Raw genomic sequence first — 12,385 nt, 5'->3', positions numbered from 1 at the left:
CGGGCTCCAGTGATCCTTCCACCTCAGCCTTCCGAGTAACCGGAATTACAGGCATGTGCTACCACGCCCGGCTGATTTTTTGATTTACTGTAGAGATGAGGTCTCGCTGCCCAGGCGGGTCTTGAACCCGCGGGCTCAGGCAATCCACTCACCTCAGCCTCCCAAAGGCGCGGGATTACAGGCTGAGCCACCGTGCCCGGCTCCTAAGTATCTTTTTATCAGACTTTGTCACAAAAATCATAATCTTTTAACTTCGTATATTTTAACAGTTGGCCTTTACACCTGAATCTGAAAAATCATTACCCTATCCATCTATCTCATGCAAAGTAGAAAACAAAATGATCTCCCTTTTGGAAGAATTTCTGTATTCTTTTTCTGAGTATTTGCCTCATATACTGCATAACCATCAAAAATTCAGCTGTAATAATTTTCATTCTCTGTTAAGTTGCTTTTGAGATCACCTCATAAGATCTTATATATTGTAGGAAGAGTGGCAATGAATAGGACCAGTCAGGCTGGGATTGTAAATAATCATCTCACGCAATTTGCCTGTGATTCCAGGGCCTCCTCAGCCTGGCACCGAATATAACACTATAATTTGGTGCTGTCCGGTTTTCCCAGCTTTTTGTCTATGGGAATAAAATATATTCAGTTGATATTGGGTGATTTTGAGCTGCCCTGTTATTACCTGATGTTTTAAGGTCAGGTTCGGTCTACAAAAAAGGCTATTATTGTCAGGAGCAATTTCTGCAAGAAAAGTTACCATAGTTTAAAGATGCACATGACTTTTGTTTCAAAAGTCTGCAGATGTAGGTCTCCTTTCTCTAAACAAGACTTGCCATATGTTCTTTGCAATATCATTACCTAGCATAAATACTGTGAGTAATATTGGATGTGCTGTTATGTAAGGGCAGGATGCCTTATTTTATATATTTATAGAGCTTGTGTCATAGCTGGCAGTTTATTTTATATATATGTAAAAATAAATATATAGTTTATATTATACATATAACTATATTTTATATATTTATATATAACTATATTTTATATTTTACAGAGTATATATATAACCTGTGTCATAACTGGCAATTCTAAGTTGCACAGAAAATACTCTGGAGCAAAAATACCAAATGTGGTGTACATTGCCCTAGAAATATGTATTTAACAATTGAGCCTTTTTTTTTTTCCTGGTGGCAAATGGCATGTTGCAGCAATTTGCTTATTATTTTGGTGGACACTAGGAAAGACAGACCCCAAATTTATGATAATATTGTGTACACAGAGAGTAGTTATCAATTTATTGTTGGCAGAGCATAGATTATAAGACTGAGAGTTAATGAGACTGAGAGAAACAATTGTAGTGAATCTTGATAACATATTAAGAAATTTAAGCTTTATCTGATAGGAAATGGGGTCATGTGCTAAAAGGGTTAATTCCAGGAGTCCTGGGTTATTTTGGTGAAATAAAATAATCCTCTATGGCACTGACATCTGGGCAGCATGAAAGATAATGATTAATAGTGTTGCTTGGTAACCATAGGTCTTAGACTTTTTCAGCATCTGAACATCTTTTAGTAATGAGGTTCATTATTTGCCCCTGATTTTGGTAAGACCCCTGAATTATGTATCAGGAAAATGCTTACATGAGCAATAGGATATAAAGAGCTCTGACTGAGACTGAATTTTGGATCCTCTTATTATGAAAAGTTTCATTCACACTTAGTGATTTCTGGTTCAATCTAAACAGTCAAGCTTTGCCCTTTCAGAGGAAGGGCAGCAGCAGCTTCTTCCTGGTCTTTCTGGATACCTTGCTGTGAAGCAGCCTTTGGCTTCCTTTAATGCTGACACTATATAGTACCTTTTTCCTTCTGTAAACTAGATATTTTTCAGCATTGTTATGTTGGGTTCTGTGACTCTTCTTTAGCAATCAGAAAATATGTAACTGCCACATAAGGTTAGGTCCATCAAAAGTACTAGTTAATGAATGGCATTTTATTGAGTATAAGTGCCTGGGAGATCACTCACAGGTTTCTGGTTTGAATGACTATAAATGGAAGTACCACCAACCAAAATAGGCAACATGAAAGACAAAAATTTATTTTGGAACACTGTATAATGTGCATTGTTTTGAAATAACATTGGGTTTGGTAGTATGTAGGGTTTCTGAGTAAAAGTATTTTGATTGTTAGATGTGCAAATCTGAAGCTGAAAAAAATCTGTATCTTGCAGATATTGATGTGTGAATCACCAGCTTACTTACATCACTAGTTAAATGCCAAGAGATTTTGTAGAGCAAGTAGCATAGTGGGATAAAGACTAACGTAAACAGATGGTAGAAGCAAAGGAACTCATATTTTTCATCTTGCATATCACTCTTCCAGATTCAGACTTCATTGATTCTAGATATGCTTACATTGCTTATGAACACTTCTAGTTATTCCAGCTCTAGTAGTTTTTTTCTGCCCTTTAAGAAATATATTGGTGAGTGAGAATGATAACATATAGCTAACTTACATCTGTTCTAATTTCTACAAAAGTTAGATCTTTTCCAAAAGCTCATATTTTAAATATTAACTGGTGAGCATCCCTTTTTAATTTCCCTTTTTTCTAGAAATGCACTGGGATCCTTGAATTTAGGCATAGTATCTATTGAACTATCGGATCGTAAATATTTTGCATATTGCTCACACATCTGACTATGTTTGGTTTATTTAATACATGAAACTAAAATCCTTGTTAACTATAGTCAGGCTAGGATTTATCTTTTTGATTTTATAGTGTTATAACAGTAAATTACCATAGAGTGATTGATCATTTGTCAATTTATCAATAAAGACATCACAAAAGTATTTGTTCATTATTTTGAGATGTGACTTGAAAAATAGCTGTGTCTACATATAATTTGGCTCCATAATAATATAGAATTCATTAAATAATTATAAATAATAATTAAAATACATACAATATCCATACAAATAGTTAACTCCCATTTGCTGATAACAGGATAGAATTGCCTTGAGAAATCCAAATGATAAACAACTTAGAAAATAAAAGGTAAAGTATTACTCTAGTAAAAAGGAAACAAGCAAAAAAGAGTTAGAACAAGTTTCTGAGGTCTCTGGTGTTTGAGGTTAAATCCAACAGAATCTCTCTCTTTCTCTCTTCTCTTTCTCTCTTTTTTTCTTGTGTATATTGACTCCATTTACCACTAGAGAAATGATGCCCACTAGTAACTCCAAGTTTATCTTGTCAGTCTTATCAAGGGATAATAAAGTCATTCTAATCTCTAAGTTCTAATTCTGAAATTTTCAAGGAAGGACTTTAAATATCTTTTGTCACAGGCCCAATCTTTCCACCAATCATTTTGTAGTAGCTCGGCGCTACTGCTGAATCATAGGAGGAGATGGTGAACAGGACTGGAAAAGAATATTCTTGAAAAGAAAAATGGTACTATACCTAGGTCAAGAAAGAGCTTTTGGGGAAAGGGAGCAATTTACATGTGATAAGTAAGTTACAGTAATCTCTTGATTTGAGGGTTTTTAATATGAATTGTCTAAACTAATTGCAACAAAGTATTAGCATGATTTTCTTATATATTGCAAACTGTAATTTTATTGAGGAAAAAATTGAATCACAAGTGCTCAAGACTAGTGATCAAACCAAAGCATAACAAAACAAAGCAAAGCAAAACTCAATCCAATGCTTACCACATATAAAATAATTCAAGATCTCTTGTTATTAAGTACATGTGTGTTGTGGAAAGAATAGTCTTTTTTGGATCTAGTTCCCTCATAGTGGTATGGCATAAAATCTGATAATTTTACAAGTGACTAAAATCAATACATACATTTTTGTCAAAATTTTTTTCACTTTGATAGAATTTTTTAAAAGCAACTCCAATCAACATATATGTTTTAGATGTTTTTCAATATATGTGATTTTTCTCTCCATTTTTTTGATATTGTCTGTGCATTCACCAATTTGTTTATTTTTTTAGTCTCTGTGAATAAACTCAGATTTTCAGATAAATTGAACCTTAATAATAGATAATGGCATTTTTCCTATGTGCTTTCCTTTGCTGGATTTTCAGAAAGTTTCCCGTTATTAATCTGCAGAAAATAGACTACTTCTAAAACCCAAGGACTGAAGTGCACATTTCTGCCATGAAGAGGAAACCTAGGAACTTCAAAGAACGTAAGCTCTAGGGTAAAGTTATAAGATCAGACAATGAAATTGTGATTTTTTCTTCATTAAAAATATTGTAGCATAAGTGTCTGTATTCCCAGCATACATTTTGGTGACACATAAATTTTATGTTTTTTAAAAATTTTGATAGTGTCCTCTGTTTTATGTAATAGGGTTTCACATTTTTGTAGCAGACTGTATTTTTCAAAATTGGGCACAGTGTTGTCTTCCACCCCATATCCTTTTTTTGCATTTTGACACTAGTATTCCTTCCATGGAAATGTGGGATCTGTGGCCCTTCTGCCTTTTCCTATAGTGAAGTGACTTTTGATGTTATGTAATGAAAAGTAATACAACTTTTTGTATGCTCTAATATACTTCCTAACCAGGAATCATGAGTAAACTTTTTTCTGACTTCTACAATACCTAGCTAGCCTACTTTTGTTGTTTCATCAGAAGAAAACACTCTGTCTTGATTATGTGGTTTTTTGTTTGTTTGTTTATTTGTTTGTTTTTTCTGGCTTCCTTTTATTTGTTCCCAATATACTTCACTGCTGTCACTTATTGCAAAATTAGAACATATTTTTGTGTCAAAAAAATGTTCAATGTTGCTGACTTTCCAAGATTAGTACAGACTCTGCCTCTGTCACTCCAGCTCCATATATACTTAATAGGAAATTGATATTTGGTATTTTGACTATTTATGGATAAGGAAGGACACCCAAAAAACCTTTTTATGCATATACCTGTTTAGATGTTAGCTCTTTTCTTAGAAACCTTGGATGAGCTTCAGGAGATCCCTGTGCAATGCTGGTAGGATAGTTTATTTTCATTTTTCTTGTGAAAGAATTCCAAAACTTCTATCAGATTCTTACAGGAGTCCATGATTTAAGCTATTTTAAGACCTAGCGGTCTAAGTAATAATTATCTTCAAGTGAAACAGATTAGAAATAAGAGATAGCAAGAATTCTGCATAGTAGTGAAATATCAGATGAAATAAATGTACCATAAAAGCATTAAATGTATTGTCAATTTATAAAATAGAGAGGATAGTTCAATAAATTATTTAAAAATTTAAAAAATAAATACATACATATAACAAAAAATGAAAATAAAATGGAGTGAAACCTTATCATTCTGAGATTAGTTGTTTATATAATTTTATTTAGAAAAAAAATCTCTCATAATTGAATTCGATTCAAATAGAAATAATCAATCATGAGTCACAGTTTAATGAATATATACAAGGGTATATAAAATGAGTTAAATAATGATGTACCTTTGGGTTTTTTAAATTTTTATTTTAAAGATGTGGGGTATAATTCAGGGTTAGGTATACAAGTGGTCATTGTACAGGTAAAGTTTGAGCCTCAGTTTGATCCTCACTTCACCTCGTTTGAGATCAGGTACACTTATTGATGATGTGTACACCTTCTCCCCCCAGGGTTATTCCTTCTACTGCCATTCCCTTTCTTGTAGTATTATGATAATTGTTCAGAGAGAACATATGATACTCAGTTCTTTGCTTCTGTCATAGATCACTGATAATTATAAACTCTAAATACATCAAAGTTGCTGTAAAGTTCACAATTTTGTCCTTCTTTATGACTACATGTTCTTGTACCAATACCAGACTGTTTTGATTAATGTAGTCTTATAATAAAGTATACCTCCTGCTTTGTTTATTTTGCTGAGGATTGTTTTGGCTATTCCTGGTCATTTATATTTCCCTAAGAAATTCCATATTGTTGTTTCCATGTCAGAGAAGAATGATGTGGGAATTTAATAGACATTGTGTTAAATCTGTAGATTGCTTTGGGTGTGATGGACAGCTTAACAATGTTGGTTCTTCCTATCCATCAGCATGATATATTTTGCCATTTGTTTGTGTCATCTTTGATTTCTTTGGGCAATATTTTGTTGTTTTCACTGTAAAGTTCTTTCACTTTTCTGGTTTGGAAGGTGCTGAGGTATTTCTTCTTTTGTTGTAAATATTGTGGATGAGATTGTGATTTTTATTTGGTTCTTTGCCTGTTTGTTATTGATGTTTAAGAATGAGACTGTCTTTTGCATGGTGATTTTGTACATGAGACTTTGCCAAGTTCTTGATCAGTGCAAGAAGATTTTTTTTTTTTTTTTGAGTTGGAGTCTCACTCTGAGATGAGGTCTCGCTACCCAGGTGGGTCTCGAACCCGCGGGTTCAGGCAATCCACTCACCTCAGCCTCCCAAAGGCACAGGATTACAGGCTGAGCCACCGAGCCCGGATGCAAAAAGATTTTTAATAGATCCTCTTGGGGTTTTGAGTTATAGAATCATATCATCAGCAAAGAGGGATAACTTGAATTATTCTTTTTCTCTATGGATCCCCCTGATTTCCTTCTCTTGTCTGATTGCTTTAGCTATGACTTCCAACACTATGTTGAACAGGAGGGGTGAAAGCGGGCAGCCTTGTTTTGTTCTGGTTTTTAGGAGAAATGCTTCAAATTTTTTTCCATTTGGTAATATGTTGGCTATAGGTATTTGGTAGATGGCTCCTACTATTTTGAGGTATGTCCTTCTATGCTTAGGTGTTCAAGAGTTTTTATCAAGAAGGGATGTTGAATTTTATCAAAAACTTTTTCCACATCTAATGATATAATCATGTGATTCCTATTTTTGCATCTGTTGATGCATTTAATTACATTCACGCTCTTGTGGATGTTGAATCAGTCCTGCATCCTGGGGATGAAGCCTACTTGGTCATGGTGGATGATTTTTAAGAGTGTTGTTGGATCTGATTTGCTAAAATCTTGTTGATTGTTTTTGCATCTGTGCTTATCAGGGATATTGGCCTGTGGCTCTCTTTCTATGTTGGATGTTTATCTGGTTTGTGTATCAATGTGATGTTAGCTTCATAAAATGATTTGGGGAGAGTTCTGTCTTTTTCAATTGCTTGGTATACATCCAATAGGATTGGTATCAGCTCCTCCTTGTAAGTTTTGTGCAACTCCACTGTGAAGTCATCAGGCCCAGGATTTTTTTGTGTGTGGTTTTCTTATGATGGAGTTGATTTCCTGGATTGTTATTGGTCTATTTAATGCCTCAATTTCTTATTGTTTCAACCTTGGAGGTTGTGTGATATCAGAAAGTCTTCCATTTCAATTAAATCTTTTCCACGTTGGTGTGCATAGTAATCTCTAAAAAATTTTTTGTATTTCTTCTGGATCTGTTGTAATTTGATCCTTTGTATTTCTGATTGTTTGTTTGGGCTTTTTCTTTCTTTTTCAAGGTCAATCTGTCCAGGAGGTCTCACAATCTTGTGTATCCTTTCAAAGAACCAGCTCTTTGTTTTGTTGATTTTTTTCTATGATATTTTTGTCTTCTATATCCTGCTTTTAATCTTTTACTTTGGTGATCTGGATTCTTCTGCTGAAGTTAGGGTTTTGGTGGTTTAGTCTTTCCAGTTCCTTTAGGTGATGGCTGTTACCTTGCAATCTTTCCAGTTCCTTGAGTATTCACTAAACAATTAATTGCCCTCTTAGTACTAATTTCATGGCATCACAGAGGTTTTGGTAAAAACTTCCCTCTCTCATCAGACATGACCATTCAAACACAAGAGATTCAGAGAGCCTCTGCAAGATATCAAGTGAGAAGACCAACTCCTAAATACACAGCAATTTACTTATGCAAAGCAGGTATAAAGGAAAAAATCCTAAGGGCAGTAAAGAGAAAGATCAGACTACTTACCGGGGAAGACCAATTAAAATAACAGCAGACTTATCCACAGAACCACCACAAACTAGATTGTCTAAAGACAAACAATTCCAAACAAGAATTTCCTATCCCATACCTAAGCTTCATCAGCTACAAAGAATTAAAATACTTCCCAGATATTCAATTCCTAAGACTTTACACTACCTCCAGACAAACTCTAAAAGAAACATTGAAAGTATTAAATAGAGAGGAAAGAAAAAAAAGAATGACCATGCTTTTCCCAAGATTGCATGATAAAAATTGAAGACACACACATATATCAACCCAAAAATCAAAAGAAAACCGATAATCCAATAAACAATAACAAACCCTATAAGAATCTCAAGATCAGGATAAACTCACATCTCAATAACTAGCTTAAACATGAAAGGACAAATTTCAACTACTGAAAAGACATAGAATGGCAAACTGGGTTAAAAAAAAAAATGACACAGCAATATGCTATCTCCAGGAGACTCATCTCACCACAATGGACACACACAGACTCAAAGTAAGAGGATAGAAAACAAATTTTCAGACAAATGAAGCACAAAAAAAGCAAGAATTGTGATCCTAATATTAGACAAAATATTCTTTAAGCCATCAAAAATTTAAAAAGACCCTGAAGGTCACAACATTATGATAACAGGTTCAGTCCACCAACAACAAATATCCATCCTAAACATATATGTTCCCAACATAGGAGTGCCAAACTTTGTAAAGCAGCTTCTAGGTAAACTAAATAAAGATAATGACTCTAGCACTATTATAGCTGGGAACTTAAATACCCCAATAACAACCCTAGATAGATCATCAAGGCAAAAAATCAACAAGGAGATCTAGAATCTTAACTTGATGCTTGACCAAATGAACTTAATAGATACCTACAGAACACTCCATCCAACAACCATGGAATATACATTCTGCTCATCACCACATAGAATGTACTTTAAGATCAACCACATCCTCGATCATAAATGAAGCATAAACAAATTTCATAAGATTGAAATACTGCCATACACCTTCTCAGACCACAGTGGAATAAAAATAAATATTAATCCCAACAAAGCTACCCCCAAGCCCACAAAGACATGAACACTAAACAGTATGATGTTGAATAACTCCTGGGTAAACATGGAAATTAAAGCAGAAATTAAAAGATTTATGGAAACAAATGAAAATAAAGACACATCTTACCAAAACCTCTAGGATGCCATGATGTGCCTTTAAATAGATTACAGAATAGGACAGAAGATAGATAAATATACAACTCATCACACATACAACTAACAGTTATGGTGATAAACAAGTAGCATGTATGAATAGTTATATACAAATAAATCAAACCTGTGATGAAAGCACATTTAAAGACAATAGATTATAGTTTCATTATTAGGCCTTGAAAGTAAATAAAATTGAATGCCAGCTTCAGTTCCATGCATGTACTGTCAAAGTATTTTTGTACAAACTACAGTATATATTCAAGTATTAGGCAATTATGGATATAATGTCTTTTATTGTAAATTGTAAACATTATAAAACATGTACTTTAGCCAACTTGAATGTAAAACTTGGAGCAACAGATAAGAAATAGTTAATATCTAATTATATTATTTGATGTGTTAACACATTCATAGTGTAAATCCCATTATATTTCAAATATTTTAAAATATTTTATATGAAATAATGTATTATTTTAAAATACTACCTTTTATCTTTTTTTTTACATTTTGCAAAATACTTTTTCAAAAATATTTGCATGCATCTAGACATCAATTACTTTGTCATTACCAGAATCCATTTGGAAAACGCTAACTCAGTGTATAGAGCAAAGCATCTAAAACTTGTGTTCTCTTTAACAAACACATTATTTTTTTTACTTTATTTTGTTATAAAGATGTGACATACTAGTCAGGATTAAGTACATAAGGAATGTATCTGCAGGTGAAGTTTGGGCCTCCAACTGGTCCTCACTTCCCCTGGTTCAGGATCTGGTACCCTTTGTGTTATAACATGCACCCTTCTTTCTTTTCTCCCTTGGCAGTGTCCTGCAACTGCCATCCCTCCTTTGTGCTAAATAAAGATATTGACCCTAACACTATTAGTGTTATATTAGTGTTTAGGTCCCACTTATGAGTGAGGAAATATGTTATTGGTTTCTTTTTTTTTCTGTGATCAATAGCTAACAATGATTGTCTCCAACTCCATCCAATTTTCTGAGAAGTTCAATATTTTGTCCTTCTTTATGATGGCATAAGGGTCCATTGTATATATGTACCACATTTTCTTTAGCCAGTCTACTTTTGGTGAGCAGTGGGATTGGTTCCATGCTTTTGCTATTGTGAATACTGCAGTAATAAACATGTATGTGCAGGAATCTTTTTTTATTGAATGATTTGTGGTCCTCTGGGTATATTCCCAGGAGAGGGATTGCTGAATTGTATGAAAGGTCAGTTCCTTTAGATATTGCCACACTATTTTCCTTAGAGTTTGGACTAGTTTGTAATCCCACCAACAGTGTAGAAGCATCCCCTTTTCTCAGTACTTGCATCAGCCTCTGTTGTTGCTTTGATTTATTAACGATGGCCAACATTACTGGGGTAAGGTGGTATCTTATTGTGGTTTTGATTTTTACTTCTCTAATGATTGATGAGGCTGAGCATTTTTCAAATGTGTCGTTTGGATGCTCATATATCTTCTTTTGAGAAGTGTCTATCCGTGTTCTCTGCCCATTTGTTTTTCTTTTCAGCTTGTTTGAGTTTCTTGTGGATCCTGAATGTTAGATACACAATTATCAATATATTTTTCCCATTCTGTGGGTTGTCTCCTCACTCTCTTGATGGCTTATTTTGCCATGCAAAAGCTTTTCAGTTTGATGAGGTCTCACTTGTCTATTTTGTGTTTTATGGCATACATTTTTGCAGATTTAATCAAGAATTGGTTGCCTACTCCAATGTACATAAGGGTATTTCCTGTACTTACTTCTAAGATTCTTATTGTTGAGATTTTTGATCCACTTAGAGCTTATTTTTATATATGGTGGTATATAGGGGCTCTGTTTCATTCGTCTGCATGTGGTCAGCCAGTTTTCTCAGCCCAATTTGCTAAATAAGGTCTTCTCTCCCCGGTGGTTGTTATTGATGACTTTGTCAAAGATGAAGTGGTTAAGAGATTGAGTTTTTACTTCTGGACTCTCTGTCCTGTTCCATTGGCCCTCTGCCTATTCTTGTACCAGTACCAGGTTGCTTTGATTATTGTCATCTTATAGTAAAGTTTAAAGTCTGGAAATGTGATATTACCCACTTTGCTCCTTTTGCTGAGAATTGTTTGGCAATTTGTGCTCTTTTTGTTTCTGTATGAATTTTTGTATTGTTGGACACTACTAACACATTTTAAATTACCACAAACTTTAAAGAAGTTAGTGCTCAATACTTCTATTTTTCACTTACTTTTGTTATAAAATTCATAAAACATAAAAACTTGAGCAATTAAAAATGAAAATTTGTGTTGGAATACATGTTTGGTATGACAAATATGATTACATATATTTGCAGTTCATAATGAAAAAAAATCAAGTATATTTTTAAAATCACAATTCAGAAAATAAGATACAATTAAGATATGGATAAAGAATAAGAACAAGTGAGCAAAGAAATGTAAAATAAGTGATACAAATTATAATGTAAAAAAGGATCATTAGCCACATAATAATCAAAGAAATGTAAGTTTAAGACATAATGATAGACGGACTTGGGGTGTGCGCAGGGGTGGGAATTGACCATGACTTCCCTCAGCTGCAGCACCGTGATTTGCGTGATCTGCTTAGGGAAGCCCAAATACCGCTGCCAGGCCTGCCAAGTGCCCTACTGCTCGGTGACCTGCTTCCAGCAGCACAAAAAGCAGTACAATCCTGAAACTTGTCCTGTTGAGAGAAAAATAAGATCGCTGTTCCTGCAAAAACTGTAAAGCCTGTGGAAAACAAAGATGATGACAACTCTATAACTGATTTCCTCAGTAGTGATGAGGACAGAGTTTCTTTGCAGAATTTAAAGAATTTAGGGGAATCTGCAGTGTTAAGCCTGTTGCTGAATCCACACCTCAGACGGTTGATGAGAACCTACGTGCAGGAGCCCTTGTTTGTGGAGTTTGCAGACTACTGTTTGAGAATCGTGGAACCACGCCAGAATGAGGATGCTTGTCTCCTGGAACTGGCCCACTCCTCCTCCAGGAGATCAGCTGGAAGAGGCTTGGGGGAACTCTAAGTGAGAGAGGAGTCTTCCAGAACGCAGACTGGCTGATGCAGGTTGTGCATGTCTTTGCCTCCATCAATGTGGCTCACGTTTTCAGGCATATGGAGGCACTTAAGGTGGCAAATACTTTAAGGAGAGAAAACTTGACATTCAAATGGTTGTTTTTAAATGTTTTCTTTTTGGTACACTGATAAATATAAATGATGCCAAGTTTTTC

At 34.4% G+C, this 12,385-nt stretch overlaps 1 pseudogene; it reads left to right on the top strand.

Annotated features, from left to right (window-relative positions):
- The first annotated feature begins 11,698 nt into the window (after positions 1–11,698).
- Positions 11,699–11,968, top strand: LOC103275261 (annotated as a pseudogene).
- The last annotated feature ends 417 nt before the right edge of the window (positions 11,969–12,385 follow it).

Source organism: Carlito syrichta, unplaced genomic scaffold (genome assembly GCF_000164805.1).
Source record: "Carlito syrichta isolate Samal-C Ts95f unplaced genomic scaffold, Tarsius_syrichta-2.0.1 Scaffold315384, whole genome shotgun sequence".
Taxonomy (NCBI): domain Eukaryota; kingdom Metazoa; phylum Chordata; class Mammalia; order Primates; family Tarsiidae; genus Carlito; species Carlito syrichta.
This window is presented reverse-complemented; position numbering and strand designations above follow the sequence as displayed.